Source organism: Amyelois transitella, chromosome 3 (assembly GCF_032362555.1).
Source record: "Amyelois transitella isolate CPQ chromosome 3, ilAmyTran1.1, whole genome shotgun sequence".
Taxonomy (NCBI): Eukaryota; Metazoa; Arthropoda; class Insecta; order Lepidoptera; family Pyralidae; genus Amyelois; species Amyelois transitella.
The window spans coordinates 719,956-738,245 of record NC_083506.1 but is presented as its reverse complement, the minus strand read 5'-3'; the positions used below and the strand labels follow the sequence as shown (position 1 = coordinate 738,245).

At 35.5% G+C, this 18,290-nt stretch overlaps 1 protein-coding gene across 1 annotated transcript in view; it reads right to left on the bottom strand.

The window, feature by feature from the left end:
- The window catches only part of LOC106133344 (uncharacterized), a 140,471-nt gene that overhangs the window by 85,905 nt on the left and 36,276 nt on the right, over positions 1-18,290 (bottom strand). The window contains exon 3 of the mRNA XM_060950027.1: positions 9,691-9,757. The gene's annotated coding sequence lies outside the window, so the exon portion shown is untranslated. The remainder of the gene's footprint in view (positions 1-9,690; positions 9,758-18,290) is intronic.

Here is an 18,290-nt window from a genome sequence, read left to right as displayed (position 1 = left end):
GTGCTAGCAGTCACTATTTGAATAATAAATGAATATATACGGGACAAATTACACTGATTGAGTTAGCCTCGAAGTAAGTTCGAGACTTGTATTACGAATACTAACTCAACGATACTTTATTTTATAATAAATACTTAGATAGATAAACATCATTAAGCCGTACAACTGAACGTGGCCTTTCAGTTTTTTCAAGACTGTTGTCTACCCCACAAGGTATATAAGCGCTGTTAAGTTTAACAGCTTCCTTAGAAATAAAGGTGCAAAAGTCATGGGTCGTTCAGTATTTCGACTCCCACTGGTGGGCGAAGTTAATGGCCTATTGCAAAACGTAATAAAATTGACTTCAATATTCTTAAACGTTCTACTGTGTAACGGGAAATTGATATTTTACGGTTATTTTATTGGCTGTGCTAGCTTGGTTTGATAAGGTTATATATACAAATTATCTGTGGCATGGTCCCGGGTTCGAATCCCGGCCAGGACATGATGAGAAAAGAACTTTTTCTGATTGGCCCCGGTCTTGGATGTTAAAGTCTATAATATAAAAATGACTCGCTAAATGTGTTGGTAAGCGCATAACTCAAGAACGCCTGGACCAATTTTACCAATTTTTTTTTTTATATTCGTCGAAGCTTAAGGATGGTTTTTACGGCGAAAAATACCAAACAATTGCCTAAAAAACCTTAAAACAATCCTTTTCTTTATCCCATACAAACGTTTTGAGATTTCTCGCTTTGCTGCTTCCCTTCCCGTGCTGACTGTAAAAGTCTATTAAGGGAAAGGCTCATTTGTAAACTTGGGATTCTTCTTTTTCTTTCTTTATGACTCTCACCATTAAGCCATACAGCGCGCTGAACATGGCGTTGCACTCTCTTCGCGACTATTGGCTCTGTCTACCTCGTAACGTAAAAAGACGTGATTGTTGATTTGGATGGTGTCTCGACATTGTTTATTTTGTTTGTTGATATTAAGTATGGCAAGGATAATGACTCAGAAGATATTTTTTCATTCCAAGACATTCTTGATAATACAAACATGTTTCAACATAATAATTGCTCGGTTTAAAAAAAAAACAATGGGATTCTCTACAAAAACGGATAATTACTTCGAAATGTCATGTTGTTTTAACAAACAAACAGACGAACGTTTACAATTGTTTCGTGAGAAACTGAATTACAATTTTACAAGAAATTTATTTACGTTTACAAACATACTTACAAGTGTGTGGTCCAAGAAATGTTAAATGTTATTCAAATATATATTGTAATATCCCCAAAAATATTGTAATAACAAGCCATCACACGTTTTCTTCTGAATTAATCTTCTAAACGTAAATATACCTAAGTAAGAGTCTGGTTTAACACAGGATACTACTTTTCATACCGGTAAAAGCTACTCGTATATTTTCCGTGGGATTTGCGAAAAACGTGGTTGTTTTGTAGGTACTTTTTCAGTCATAATTATTATCACACTTACATACATACATATAGTCACGTCTGTATCCCTTGCGGGGTAGACTTTGCTTACTATTATTACTTTCAGCTGTATGGTTTTATGATGGAATTGAGATTCAAATAGTGACAGATTGCTAGCCCATCGCCTAAAAGAAGCATCCCAAGTTTATAAGCCTATCCTTTTACGACGTCCATGGGAAAGATATGAAGTGGTTCTATTCTAACATTACCACACGGCAAATATCACATTTAGGTATTACTATTAGAAGACGTAATTTCCATGACAGAATGAAACAAGAAAAAATAAATAAACAATTTATAATAATCCACTGCCGGTCATTTTAACATACGATTACATATTATTCTCACACTTTCTTTGCTCATTAGCTATTGTTCGAACGACCATAATCCAAGACCCCTCACATCCCTTTTAATGTTTGAAAATGATGTAAATCCCATATAATTATCAGCTCTATTTTAAATGGTCGTTTTCAACGCCTCTTATGAGCAATTTTTAATCATTGCATTACTAAAGTCATGGTGGCTTCATCCTTTTGATTTTATCGATTTATGCCTTAACGAGATGAATGTAAAGTTCAATTTGAAATGTATGTTTTTGATATCATTTCTAGGATTATTGCCGATGTAATGAGTAATCGATTCTGAGTCCTTTGTATTGTGGATTATACCATATTTTAATTATCGGCCTGTAATTATTCGATCTTTGAAAACGTTCGATACATTTTTTTTTAGTCTGTGTCAATAATTATACAAATTGCTTTACTTGTACATATAAAATCAACAACATTTACAGATTTTTAGTGCAATTTCGCTCCCGTGGGAATTTCGGAAATAAAAGTAGGTATCTGAAGAAGATCAAACAACTTAGATTCGAGCTAGCTCAATCAATATTATATTTATTTTAGACACAAAAATATATGAGCCTCTTTGTAGGTACTTTTTTTTAAAATACTCGTATATTAAAAATAGTACACTTTGTCGTGACTTTGTAAATTCATTTCAAAAACAGTTTTTCTTTAATATAAGAATTATTAGGTTTCACCTATGTATGTATATAATACAACCCTGATATGTATGTCTGTACGTACATATTGCAAAGAGAAACCGTATCGGATCGTGGTAGTTACCGACAATTGCAAACAAAGCTAATGAGAATGAGAGAAATGCTGTCTGTCTGTTATAAACGCCCCGTGAAATCTTAGATATTAGAAACATTTGTCTAAACACCGGCTAAGCGTGAGTCGGGCGTTGAAAATACGCATACATATAGTCACGTCTATATCCCTTGCGGGGTAGACAGAGCCACTAGTCTTGAAAAGACTGAATGGCCTCGTTCAGCTATTTGGCTTAAGGATAGAATTGAGATTCAAATAGTGACAGGTTGTTAGCCCATCGCCTAAAAAAGAATCGCAAATTTGTAAGCCTATCCCTTAGTCGCCTTTTAGAACATCCATGGGAAAGATATGGAGTGGTCCTATTATTTTTTGTATTGGTGCCGGGAACCACACGGCACATATGACATTATTTCAAAACTTTACTACCCTATTCTGTTCACAAAATTATACCACTACATTATTAAAAAAGTTCTATTTTCTCTGTTTGTATGTGTGCGTCAATCTCGAAAAGTTGTGATTGGATTTTGTTGAAATGTTCAAAAGAGGGGTTTTTGAGGAACATTTATATCTATTAATGCTACTCGTGCGAAGTCAGGGCGGGTTGCTAGTATAAGATAACCTGTTCTGGGCCGGTACATCCGCCAATTGAGATTTCTTAAAGGTCCCTTTTCAAAACAATCACCACGTTAATTAATAACAAAAAAAGGTTGTTAGTTTGACTAATTTCAAAACTACCCGCACAATTTCCTAGGCGAAGTCATGGAAATCAGCTAGTTAAACTCGAATCGAATGCCGATTAGACAAGTTGATCTAGTCAAAAAGCGGGATTGACAATGCTTTTTCGCTTTGACGAGTTGAAAGCCCGGCTGAGACCATGTATGGAACTTCCAATTAGAAGCTTTACAATGGCCGGCGATGTTATTGAACTGAGCTTATGTAACAGGAAGTAATTTGAGTGATGAAGCTTAAAGTTTATTTAAATTATCGTAAAAAGCAGATTAAATGATTATTATTGAGATATAATGATAGGTTATGATGATATTAGTACTGTTGGACATTATGGTCAAGTCTTTATTAAGTACTAGAGGCCGCCCGCGACTTCGTCCGCATGGAAACCCTATCAATCCCGCGGGAACTCCGAGGTAGCCTATATGATATTCTGGGTCTTCAGCTAACTACATACTCGTACCAAATTTCATCGTAATCGGTTCAGTAGTTTTTTCGTGAAAGAGTAACAAACATCCATAAGGACATCCTAACATACTCACAAACTTTCGCATTTATAATATTAGTAGGATAATAAATAAATTTCGTGAGATTTGACGTAAGTACTAAACCCGAAACCGACGAGCTTGCATGAAGAGAGTTATGAATGTGGACGAAGCGAAGGAAGTATGCAGAGATCAAGTGGAAAGATGTAGTCTCTGCCTACCCCTCCGGGAAAGAGGCGTGATTTTATGTATGTATGTATAATATAAAGTGGTAACTAATAGCAAAGATTCAAACTATCTAAGTCACACCCGAGTGTGTACGTTCCTAAAAATAGTGTGTGGTCCTGCGCGGCCATTCTTCGCAAGTTGTTGGACAATGGCGCTAATCTCCCATCTCCCATATTGTCTACCAGCCGCTCTAATAGTTGGGATCCAGGAGTGGGATGCTGTGGATGCGGTGGGTCGTGGGTTTTTGGTAATGGTACGTTACGAGTCAAGAAGTTTGGTTGAGTTAAACTTCTTTAAATTTGACTTTACTGTCGAAAAACGAACGGTTTTATACGATAATTAGCTGAGCTCGCGACTTCGTCCGCGTGGAATAGTTATTTTGTTCATCATTGAAGCCCTCAAGGATGAATAATTTACCCCGGTTTTTTTTCACATTTTCCATTATTTCTTAGCTCCTAATAGTTGCAGCGTGATGTTATATACCCTAAAGCCTTCCTCGATAAATGGTGGAATAGAATAGAATCTTTATTTGCTTAAATTAGCAAATTAAAAAAAAAAGTCGGCACGTGTTATTATTTCCATGTCATTCACTGTCTTCAATATTCTTCTATATTTTTTCTCTAAAACCGATAAATAAATAGTTCGCTAAACAGATCGATTTTGATGAAATTTTCTGTGAAGAAAATAATTAACCTCGGTTCAATTGGAACTAACCAATAGATCCGAGGTTTATTACTTTATTCTCAAAATTCCTACGGAAACAAGAACTTTAGTTTCATTAATGTTGGAAATTCTAATTCCGTGTCGTGTGGTTCTTAGCACTTTAGAATAGGACCACTCCATCTCTTTCCCATGGATATAGTAAAAGGCGTCTAAGTTATAGGCTAATAAACTTAAGATTCTTCTTTTAGGCGATGGGCTAGCAACCTGTCACTATTTGAATCTCCCATTAGAAAGCGATACCTACACCTGAACATGGCCTTTCACTCTTTTCAAGACTGTTAGCTCTGTCTAACCCTCAAGGGATATAGACGTGACAATATGTATGTAAACCTATCCTTCTAAGCTACTTTCGATTCCTCTCAGTAAGGCCGTTTCCCACAGTCGGCAAGACATGGCCTTTCGGTCTTTTCAAGACTGTTAGCTCCGTCTACCCCGCAAGGGATATAGACGTGACAATGTGTATGTAAATTGTTATTCCTAAAAATCTCATCCACTCGCCCTGAATCCCGGACCTTGTAACAAGGCGACCGCCGGCGGCATTCATTGTTCCACTCTATTGTACTTTTTCGCCACCTCTCGTCCGCTAATGGCGCGTTCTATACAATTACTATGCAGCAATTGTTAAATGTTGTACTTGGGATGTAATAAATGATATGATTGCTGTTTTTACATACATACAAACATATGGCCATGTCTATATCCCTTGCGGGGTAGACACAGCCAACAGTCTTGAAATGACTGAACGGCCACGTTCAGCTATTTGGCTTAATGATAGAATTGAGATTCAAATTGTGACAGGTTGCTCGCCTATCGCTTAAAAAAGAATCCCAAGTTTGTAAGCCTATCCCTTAGTCTTATAAACTTGGAATTGTTCTCTTAGGCGATGGGCTGGCAACCTGTCACTATTTGAATCTCAATTCTATCATCAAGCCACAAAGCCGAACGTCTCCTATCAGTCTTTTGGCTCTGTCTACCCCACATTGATATAGACGCGTCTATATGTGTTGATTGGCATCGCTTCTCTCAGTCGGACAAAAGCCCATACAGATGTAACTTTGTGCATTTAAACCTATCCTTTTAAAATTAAATTGAAATGCATAATAAGCTACTTTCGATCCCTCCCAGATAAGGCCGTTTCCCACAGTCGGCAAGACGAGAAAATCATAATATATTTGTTGGACGATGTCTGAAGATGGCATTGGTTGATGTGCCGGGCATATCTTGGCAGTGGAGACCAGGGCTTATCGGCCTATCTGTACCACTCACTCCGATCATTGGCTAAGCGAATATATTTCATGTAAGGGTTGGTGCAAATTAAGAAAGAAGAGCGATTAGTACCGATGAAAATTCTGCACAAATATAATTGTAAGCCTTGTGTTGTCACTTGACAGTGACATTTCAGCATTTTCTAGTTCAGTCTAAAGAGGGAGCCACTAATGAAAAGAACGTCAAAAGTGTCAAATAAACAGAATTGAATACGGTCTACCGATTAATCATTTTGAATTATAAACGATACAATATTCAGTGAATCTTAGATGTGTACATGTGAATTTACTTTCAGTGCAAAGACAATATCTGTACTATGTAACCAAGTGTAGTAATAAAAATTGTACTTAAAGCATGAACATTTAATTGGCGATTCTCTGTTTTTTAGGTTAGTATTTCATTAGTTGATACTAGTAAGTAATGTAAAACTTATTTGTTTTTAATCAATAAACACTGTTTTTAAGATGAATCAAATGGTGTTTGCTTTAAAGGAGAAAACCCATATATCACAAAATCTGTATGTTAATTATTTCTGCCAAAAAGACGTTCAAAATTAACCGATGAGCTTGCATGAAGAGTAGTGAATGTGAGCGAAAAAAGTACGCATAGCAGAGGTTGTGAAAAAGTCTCTGTCTACTTCTTCGGGGAAGAGGCGTGATCTTAGGTATGTCATGTAATCATTGTCAAGAATATCCTAAACCGTATATTTAATTGTTAAAGTTACTTGCTCAAATCTTTACATCTATTCTTGATTTGAGCAAGCAAATGGTAAATGGATATCCCTCTAAGTTCAAATTGTCTAGAACCATTTTGTTTATGATAGAGTATTTCACAACTAGCTAACCTGAAAAAGAGAGATAGAAAGAGAACGTACTTATTGATTTTAGAAAAGTTTTTATTATTTCCATCTTCTTTTGACTTGCACCAACCCTTGCCTAAGTCCGACGCACGCGCATACCCTAATCTGAGCCATCGATCCAAGCTAATTGATCGCTTGCACCTGGCCACAGAGCGCAGCACGGCATTCCTCTGAAACTCTATCGCGGCCATTTAATATCGCCGATTCTTTACAATTGATATGTATTTCTTGAGAGCAGTTCAATTCGTATGCATCATGTTATCTTGGTAGCGTGTTGGGGCAATTTTATTTGGTCGTGTAATTTAACAGCTGATGAAGATGCTCTTACGGTGAGGGAAAACATCGTGTGGAAACCTGTGCATTCAGGTCACTGCATGTATTACCATGAACGATCCAATACGGGTTAGGTTGCCTTGCAAAGGTTGCGGAGGTCAGACGGGAGTCGCTTCCTGTAAAATCCTGACTCACCAATCCAGGATCCATGGTCAAGGGTTTACCCCGGGCTCCTCTCCATTGTTGAGAAAGTAACCGGGATTACAGCCAGGAAGAAGAACAAAGGCTAGAAGTTTACATACATACATATGGTCACGTCTATATCCCTAGCGGGGTAGACAGAGCCAACAGTCTTGAAAAGACTGAATTCTTACGTTCAGCAATTTGGCTTAATGATAGAATTGAGATAAGTTTAACATGTAGATGTTATTATTTTATCAGACTAAAAGTAAGACAATTACATTTTTTTTAACAGGCACGCTTCTCTGTAATTTCATGTTTATTTGTACGGTAATGGTCCGATACTAAACATTGTAATCATGTTTGTTTGGTAACCATATGTTGTAATCAAGATCAGTAATTTCAAATTTAAGTAGGAGTAATTGCTACATGGTAGACATTTTTGTAAGGGTTCGACTTCAAGCGAAATATTTAATGATACCATTATCATTAATTTATGTTATTTGCAAATTATCAAAGAGTACAACAAAGATTTTACATAATCTAATTAATTATATCATTACGCCAAACAGCTGAATGTCGCCTATCAGTCTCGTCAAGACTATTGGGTATGTCTACCCCGCAAGGGATATAGACGTTACCATATGTATGTATTTATGTACATCAAGGAAAATAAGAATAAAACTTAATACATAAGCATCTACAGAAGATACGCAGTACCTACAATTGCAACATTGCAAAAACCAAACAATGTATTTCAATTCCCAGATTCCCACGGCTGCATATTTTCAAACAAATCTGATTTTAATTGTTTTCTGCGATTAAAAATGATCTAGAATTTTCGCAAACATTATTGTTAGTGCATTACTTTTGGTTGCATCATTTTATTACTGCTTAATGTTGTGAAACTGTTAAATAATTATGAGTTTTTAGATTGAAAAGAAAAATCTATACTATGTAATATTATAAAGCTGAAGAGTTTGTTTACTTGAACGCGCTAATCTCAGGAGCTACTGGTTAGAATAGAAAAAATATTTTTGTGTTAAATGGACCATTTATCGAGGAAGGCTTTAGGCTATACAACATCACGCTGCAACTATAAAGAGCAAAGGCGGTTTATATGGCAGTCAGTCAAATAATCAGTTTTATTAATATTTAATGTTTAGTTTGTAATAAATTAAGTACTTATGTAGAATTTTAATAAAGATTTTTTTATTAATAAACTTATAAATATATACCTATATTAGGTTGTAAATATAAATCAACATGTGCAAGGACACAAATAAGTGCATGTGATCTGAACTGTACTTTTAAATGATGAACCTACATACACACATACATAAAATCACGCCTTTTTCCCGGTGGGGTAGGCAGAGGCTACATCACTCCACTTGCCACGATCTCTGCACGATCTCTAAATGATGTAACCACATATTATATGAAACAGATGAAATGTATCACAAATTTATCAAGTAACAGTTACGTGATAGACTATTCTTTAGAAATAGGCACGTTCCCACATCAATACAATCCACATAACTTCACAGAGACGTCATTCAGAACTCGGTATCGCCACTTTTTATCAGTGTCACAAAAACTACACACGCAACTTGTATCAAATTACGTTATTCGGTTTCGAAGTGGTTTCTTTTCACTAATTATTTATTCACGAAGCAACGTGGTGAACATTAATTGTTTCGAAAATTGATATTTTTAATTTTTTTTAAGTGAAATTGTTTATCTAAATTACTTTGTAATTTACGAAGCTTAACCTCACATAACAGTTATTGAAAAAAAATTGGTAGTTACAGTGTTTTATGAAGTTGATAATATTTCTGTACTTGATACAATTAGTAATTTATTACTAATCTCCGTTGGAGATACGTTCTTGCCTATTGCACACACGGTCCCAGGTTCAATCTTCTGAGAAAACAAAATCAATAGTTGTCTTTCTAATCTGATAATTTTTTTTCTGTATGACATCATAATTTTAAGTCAAATAGGTTTTTACCATATTTGCTACCTATTTCCTAATCCCGTAAGATTTTTCGAAAATCATATTTAAAAGCTTCATCCTACTAATATTATAAATTTTGTGAGTATGTCAGGATGTCACTATGGATGTTTGTTACTCTTTTACGCAAAAACTACTGAACCGATTACTATGAAATTTGGTATGTAGGTAGCTGAAGACTCAGAATAATATATAGGCTTTTTATTTCCCGCGGGATTGATAGGGATTCCATGCGGACGAAGTTGCGGGCGGCCTCTAGTAAAATCTTTTCAGTATAACTAACTACTCAAAACAATCATTGACTCACACTCACTCAACTCCAATATAAACAAAGTCAGGCGCTTACCTCAGTATTATGTTGTTTGGTCACGTCCGCTATGTCTCGGAAACTCGGTGACTTGCTTTAGCAAAATCTGGAACAAAAATAACATTTTATTTCAGTTTTCAACTCTTATAGTATTAGATGTAGTCTCTGCCTACCTCTCCGGGAAAAAGGTGTGATTTTATGTATGTGTGTATGTTCAATTTATGATTGAGTATGTACTTGGTTTAACTCAAGACCCGTGGTTAAGAAAATTTCTATTCAGTCAGCGAAAGAAGTATGCAGAAATCGTGGCAAGTGATAAGATGTAGTCTCTGCCTACCCCTCCGGGAAAAAGGCGTGATTGTGTGGATGTGTGTTTGATACTCTTTCACGCAAAATATACTTGACGGATTTGGACGAAATTTGGTACACGGGTAGATATAAATTCGAACAATATAAATAATAATTACTTTTTATTCCAAAATTCGGGGCGCGACTAGTGTATAAAGAAATCTTCAGCAAGTGAATGCAGATTGCGTCATGGACGGACAGGTTATCACACTCATTCCAGATTTAAAATTTCACCATAAGGAAAGGAACTGACGAAAAAAATGCACACGAACCAGTGTGCATCGAAAGCGAATGTTTCGTAACCCATGAGGTTCGATTCTCAAATAATCGAAAAAAGTGTGCGTTCGAATACATTTTGAAAATTTCTTTTCGTATTTTATTTGAAAAAAAAACTGTTTACGTCGTAAACACTATCATAACTTTAATGCGCCTACAGGAAAAAAACTATGGAGGCATTGGTCCTATACACGTTATACTAAAAATGCATAATTTGAATATTTTATTTAAAATTTAATGGTTTTATTGTTAAATAAAATAATTACTAAATATGAAACACGTACAGTCCCTGCATAGTATTAGCCTGCAAGATTTAAATTTATTAATATTTTAAATTACACAAATTTTGTAGATCAAACAGCTGAACGTGGCCTATAGTGGCCGTATATTGTAGGTCATTTGTATATCATAATATTTTTGAAAAGCGAATTTTTGCTTGAGAATGTAATTTTTCGAACGCCAACTTCTCGATTGACTCTGAGAATCGTTCCCCCGGCCACTGTAAGTGGTCACATGTGTTTACGTAATGTGACATTTGCACACTGCACCCAAAGGTCACGTGGTAATCAGTTAATTTGATCTCACGATGATTTTAAGAACGTAGTTAAAAGTTATTATTGCGAAAGTTTTGAAGTGTTGGTTGGTTTTAGAATAGTTAATTGATAGGTGTCTCGGAATGACTGGGTAAATATATACGGGAAAAATTACACTGACTGAGTTAGCCTCGAAGTAAGTTCGAGACTTGTGTTACGAGATACTAACTCAACGATACTATATTTTATAATAAATACTTATATAGATAAACATCCAAGACCCAAGCCAATCAGAAAAAGTTCTTTTCTCATCATGCCCTGGCCAGGATTCGAACCCGGGACCCCTCCGGTGTCACAGACAAGCGTACTACCGCTGCGCCACAGAGGCCTTATAGAGTAGTAGGTATATTTTTCAATTGTATTCTTGTGTTCATCTTAAATACTCCAATTTATTTATCGAATGCAATATATCGATGATGCAATAAAAAGAAATGCATTTTTTTTCTTCTAAGCTTTGAAGGGGCTAGGAAATAAATGTATACCACTGTAAAATAATATGCTACAGCCTAAATTTTTAACATAACATACATAAATAAAATGACGCCTCTTTTAGCGCTTACACTTATACGCTATTTAATAGGTAGATATGTTATAATTTTATTTTGTTTAAGTAAATATACATATATCAATTTTCCTAAGCTCATAAGCTTAACTGTTAAATCATCATAATCTTTATTCACATTCATACACTTTCACGTCTCAAGTGTACAAAATCCATTTGGAAATTTCCCAAGCCGCTAATTTAAAATAACCGAAGCCTAACTCGATTACATCGAATGTGTTAGTTTGCGCAAATATGCGGTAAAAACTAACCGCCTTGTGAAACGTTTCACCGCACGCCGATCAGTTAGAATCATCGGATTAGACCACAACTCTGAGATCAGAATATCATCTGTCATATGTACAGGTTTTATGTGCGAAGATTTGTGATCTATGTCGTGAAGTTTAAAAAAAATAATTATGACATTGACAGTTCAGACGAAATGCGCGCGTATTTTGTTTTTGCGAAAAACGTTGACTACAAAAATAAGAAGGCTGTTTAAATTAAGTACTTACATATGTAAAGGTCTCTTTATGTAATAACATTGACATTAATGGGTTAGGATTCTCTACAAAGGTTGCGGAGGTCGGACGGGAATCACTTCCCCGATCATATTTACCAAATCCAGAATCATGCTCGAAAAGACGCTAACGGTATGAGGACGAATAGTATCTTTAGATATACCACAAGTAAAAATATCAGGTAGTTATCAGATTACAAGTTATCAAGACGAAAATGTAATGGAAATTATTAAGACTGGCATAAAAAAATAATAAAAAACATGCGTTAGACGAAAATTTAAATTTTTAAATATTCTGACCCACATATTCAAATTGCGTATAAAATTGGCAGTTAGCTAGAAATGGGGATGTTAACACTGACCTCCGTTTTATTATCATAATGGCAACATTATCTCAGGTCATTGCACTCCGTTGCGTCGGCGGTTTCACTTTCAAAGTGAATAATTAATTTTATTTGAGCTTTCCATCGAAAGTCCGAACTTGAACTGCAGAATTATATTAACTTAGATTCATACATAATGTATGTAACTTCCGTTTGTCATTGCTAACAACTATTTATAGGAATTTTGTTGGTCAAATTGGAAATAATGTTGGTGCTTTTTAATTTACGATTTTTGTCACGTAACATTTCCTCTTGTTGTCAAGCTATATGTAGGAATGATTTTTTTTTAAATTTATGGCGTGATAGGAGAATATTTAATTTTAAGTTTGCAAAGACAAAAATTCAAGAAACTTTTAACAATTATTATTTATTCACGTGGGAAAATCATAAAATCCTCTCTTTGTAAGTTTTACCGCATAAAGAGACGGAATAACTTAGGATTCTTCTTGTAGACGACAGGCTAGCAATCACTATTAAAATCCCAATTCCATCTTTGAGCCATTTAGCTAAACGTGGCATTCCAGTCTTTTCAAGACTGTTAGCTCTGTCTACCCCGCAAGGGAAATAGATACGACTATATATTTTTCTCACAGCTATAAGATGATGTAGCCCTCGAGATGTTTTGAAACTATTGGATCTGTCTGTCCCGTTAGGGATATTTTTATAACTGATATATGTATGTAAAAATCAAAAAAAATGTTTATTAATCTAGAAATGCTTGCTTGCTACGATTGATCACAGTTACAGCCTAAAGCCTTTTGATTCTTATTACCCACTGTTTCTATAAGTGGGTTAATCAATGACAGTTAGAGAAACTGTCAGTCATTACACCATTTCACTGCCTAAGGTCTAAATCAATGAACGAAACAAAAATAAACAGATTGCACTGACATTTTTTATCGATTCGATTAATGTAATAGTGGTACAGTTAACCACAAAATAAAACTAGCAGTTTTTATGTATAAGGTTTTTAAGAATTTTACCGACTACGAATTTTCTACAAAAAACAAATAGTGTGCGTGTGTGTGTACTGAGCAGCTTCTCTTCTATCGCGCGGACGAAGTCGCGGGCGGCCTCTAGTATATTGTATAACTGAAACAAAGTGATACAACTTACACCGTCATTCACCCACTCACACCACTTTCACCTTCGTCCAAAGCCACAGGTGACCACTTCTATTGTGCGTCAAACTGATATAACGGTGTAAGTGATAGCCTCATTTGCAATCAGACGTTTCGTTATGCAGATGTTGTCATAATGCTAAGTGTAATTATAACATAATTATTTAGGGTTCGCTGAAGACCGCAACAAATGGAGGCGCATCGCTGGGGCTGCATTTAGGGTTGCCAACATTTTTTTTACAAAAAAAACGTATAAAAATGTGTATATAAAAAAGTATTTTTCAAATTTTATGGTTTTATTGCCTTAAAAACGTATTTTTGTGTGCTTTTAGCACATGCTAACAATTTCTTGCAACCTTTAAATGTTTCGAAGGTTGTTTGACAATAATTTAATGACGCCCTATTTCTCTCTATGATTGATATAACATATTATGTATTTTCGCATACTTTATTTGTATGCAAAAGTATAAAGTATTATTACCAAAAATAAAGTAGGATACGTTATTATAAAGTATGGTTGGCAACCCTAGCTGCATTATCCAAAGAAGACGCATCATCATAAAACCACGACCACTCTGTCAAGAGTGAACGGCTGAGGAGGAGGATTTAGGTTTCCTTACCTCAAAGGGTACCAACGGAACCCTTATAAGATCAATCGGATTGTCCGTATTAAGGATACTTGACCCATACATACATACATATGGTCACGTCTATATCCCTTGCGGGGTAGACAGAGCCAACAGTCTTGAAAAGACTGAATGGCCACGTTCAGCTATTTGGCTTAATGATAGAATTGTGATTCAAATAGTGACAGGTTGCTAGCCCATCGCCTAAAAAAGAATCCCAAGTTTGTAAGCCTATCCCTTAGTCGCCTTTTACGACATCCATGGGAAAGAGATGGAGTGGTCCTATTCTTTTTTGTATTGGTGCCGGGAACCACACGGCACTACAACCATACTTGACCCACGATGATAAAATTTGGCGTAATGTGAGGACATATGGTAGGTACAGATAAAAAAATATCGTCCTTTATACGCTTTCAGTACGTGGTCTCCAGTCGAGGACTTTTTGGCACTATCAGCCTTCATCCCTTCGAGAAATGTAACCGGCCCATAGTCAGTTCTCAAACTCAAACATTTATTTATCTAAACATTTATTTATCTCTGCGCCAACGCCGATCTCCAGTTTGGTTTCCTTCCACCCAAAAGTTGAATGGAAGAGATTGCTTTAGCGATAAGTCCGCCTTTGTACCATCTATATCTATAGCTTTGTGTTGTTTTGTATGTTTTACTCTTATGGTGCAATAAAGAGTATTATCTATATATCTATCTATCAGTTTGATGACTGACTGTTTGCTGACCCGAGCTGTTATGTCGGTTACTTTTCTATGTCGATTTTCATATAGAATTACCTCATATTGACGGCCTCTGTGGCGCAGCGGTAGTGCGCTTGTCTGTGTCACCGGAGGTTCCCGGGTTCGAATCCCGGCCAGGGCATGATGAGAAACGAACTTTCTCTGATTGGCCTGGGTCTTGGATGTTTATCTATATAAAGTATTTATTATAAAATATAGTATCGTTGAGTTAGTATCTCGTAACACAAGTCTCGAACTTACTTCGAGGCTAACTCAATCTGTGTAATTTGTCCCGTAAATATTTATACATACATACATATGGTCACGTCTATATCCCTTGCGGGGTAGACAGAGCCAACAGTCTTGAAAATACTGATCGGCCACGTTCAGCTATTTGGCTTATTGATAGTATTGAGATCCAAATAGTGACAGGTTGCTAGCCCATCGCCTTAAAAAAGAATCCCAAGTTTGTAAGCCTATCCCTTTGCCGTATGGTTCCCGGCACCAATACAAAAAAGAATAGAACCACTCCATCTCTTTCCCATGGATGTCGTATACATTTATATATATTTGACCTTCATAAGCCGATCCCTCGATACGTTTTCTCGATTCATTTAAAATCATTCTAATCATGAAAGTTGTTCAAGTAAGTCAAAAGGTATGTACAGATTTTTTCTTTTATATAGATATTTCGATCACGTATTCAATCTGTTTGCTTCCTACTTTCTCGGCATTGATAGAGGACTCAGGCTACTACATCTCACGTAGTCTAGACAAAGACCACGTCTCGGCTCTTAGAAATACAAATGGTATAAAAACAAGTGAGAGTGCACCAAAGAATTTATGGGAGTGACAAATTTTTTCAATGAAATGAAACGTCAAAGAGAGATAACGTCACGAAGTTAGTTTTTTTTATCTAGCTTTTTTAAAAATCGAACGAAGGAAATGTAAGTTGAACCAATATGGAAGCAGGTCTTCGCAGGTACTAAAGATATAGATATTTTAATGTTCTGCAGTTATTTATTAATACAATGTACACACGATTAAAAAGCAAGAGTACTTGTCTTCACTATTTCTTCACTCATATCAATTCCTAAGTACTCAGCTAATTTAGGTCTAGTTTCGTAAGACCGGTTACACATTGTTACGGTGAGCGTGCGAACTCAGACTTATTGTGCGTGTGCGATACTCATTCATTTACCATGGGGTTCCGTGGCGAAATAAGGTGGAGGAAACGTTTTCAACAATTCATTAATATCAATATATATTGTCTACCCCGCAAGGGATATAGACGTGACCATATGTATGTATGTATGTATCAATATATTTGTACAAGAGAATGCTTGCGGAGAAATAAAAAAATCCCGTTAATGTGAGTTCCCGCGTGAATTTATGGTCTAGAGTTAAAATCTTTGGTTGTAAATTGACGTCCGGTGAAAATGCTGCAGTGTAATTTGTTCCGTTGCTTTCTCTACACCTGCGCTTTGGAAGCGGTAGTAGATATAATTAGATTTAAGTTATGTTGACGTGAATAAGCAATACGTTGTATTTTGAAAATATAACTATTTAAATTTCAAAAAATTCAACCACGTTTATCCTAATCTCGAAAATTCGACTACATAAGCCATAATTTACACCATTGTAAATCTTTTAAATCAAGGTACAGAACCCAATGTATTTATATCTAACTCACGCTTGACCGTCTTTTTATATGCATACATTACTTCGCCTCCATTTCGAAAGCAAACCTTTTGTTTTGGTCATTTCAAACGTGACATATTTACACAAACCAAAACATAATTGATTAGTCACATAGGCTAGTAAGTAAGTGATATAACTAAATTTTCGCTCCTCTGTCTCATAGCCAGGCAGATAGTGGAAAAGAGATTCGGATATTATATCTATGTTCCCGGCACCAATACAAAAAAGAATAAGACCACTCCATCTCTTTCCCATGGATGTCGTAAAAGTCAACTGAAAGATTGACTTACAAACTTGGGATCCTTTTCAAGCGATCATTTATTTATTTAAGAGCAACTATTGTTTATTAGTCCAAGAGACTTGTTACTACCTAGTGATAAGTCTCTTGTGTTGCCAAGAATTACATACATACATATGGTCACGTCTATATCCCTAGTGGGGTAGACAGAGCCAACAGTCTTGAAATTACTGATAACCCACGTTCAGCTGTTTGGCTTAATGATAGAATTGAGATTCAAATAGTAACAGGTTGCTAGCCCATCGCCTAAAAGAAGAATGCCAAGTTTATAAACTTGTAAGCCTATCCCTTAGTCGCCTTTTACGACATCCATGGGAAAGAGATGTAGTGGACTTTTTGTACATACTTAGTCTTATAATTCTTTGTCATATTATTCATTAACGGATAGAATTGAACCTGAACTAGGATTTTTTTGAGGTTAAAATTTTAACTGCGACTAATTTTTTTATGGAGTGGTCCTATTCTTTTTTCTATTGGTGCCGGTCACCACACCGCACGGGGTAGACAGAGCCCCTAAATCATAATTGAGCAAAATATTTAGAAACCTACATACATATGTATCGGTCAGCATTCCGTGGTATTTCAATTCCTTTCACTCATACCACCGCGGTTAACGTAACTCATAGTTAAAGCAGTATGTATGCAAATTACTTTGTAATTTTGTGTATTGGTCCAACGGGAATTTGGTTTTGCATTAATAAATAGCACTTAGCTATTCTCAATTCTATCATTAAGCCAAATAGCTGAACGTGGCCATTCAGTCATTTCAAGACTGTTGGCTCTGTCTACCCCTCAAGGGATATAGACGTGATCATATGTAAGTAGATATGTATGTATGTAGCTATTTACATTTACGGAATTACTCATAAATTCATTGTAAAGTTCAATAAAAAAAGGTTTAATATTTTTTTTCATTACAGAGACTATATACCACGCGGACGGAGTCGCGGGCACAGCTAGTGTGGTCATAATATATGTTAATGTTATGCAAACATTTCGCTTCTTTTCGGCACAATTTGCAGTGAAATTGCCAAATCTGCCTTTCTATATAATTCGTTTAATTATAGGCTTATCTTTTTCTCCACATTTGGTTACTTAATAATTATTAATTACCTACTTATTTAAAAAGTTTAATAATTGTGAGGTAATTATTTCTGTAAATAAAAAATGTGTTGATTAATTTAATATTTTGTTGAATTCTTTTTTGTTAAAAAAAATATACTTTCTTAACGATTTATGAATTGAAATAATATTTGATTTGTGGATTTGAAAAGAAGTTTTGATATTTTTAGGTATTTCGAGTCTAATGTGACATTTTTTTTCTTTATTTTTTTACGCAAATTTTTATTTCTTAACTGAGTATATTCGGTTACTAGAACTTAATTATCTATTTCGTTGGAATCTGCCTCGGGCCGTGACACAAAATAGAAGCACTTGTGCACGTGGAGAGCCCTAGGCACTAGATACAGTTAAACTGTTTCAGATTACTTGCTAACTACTATGG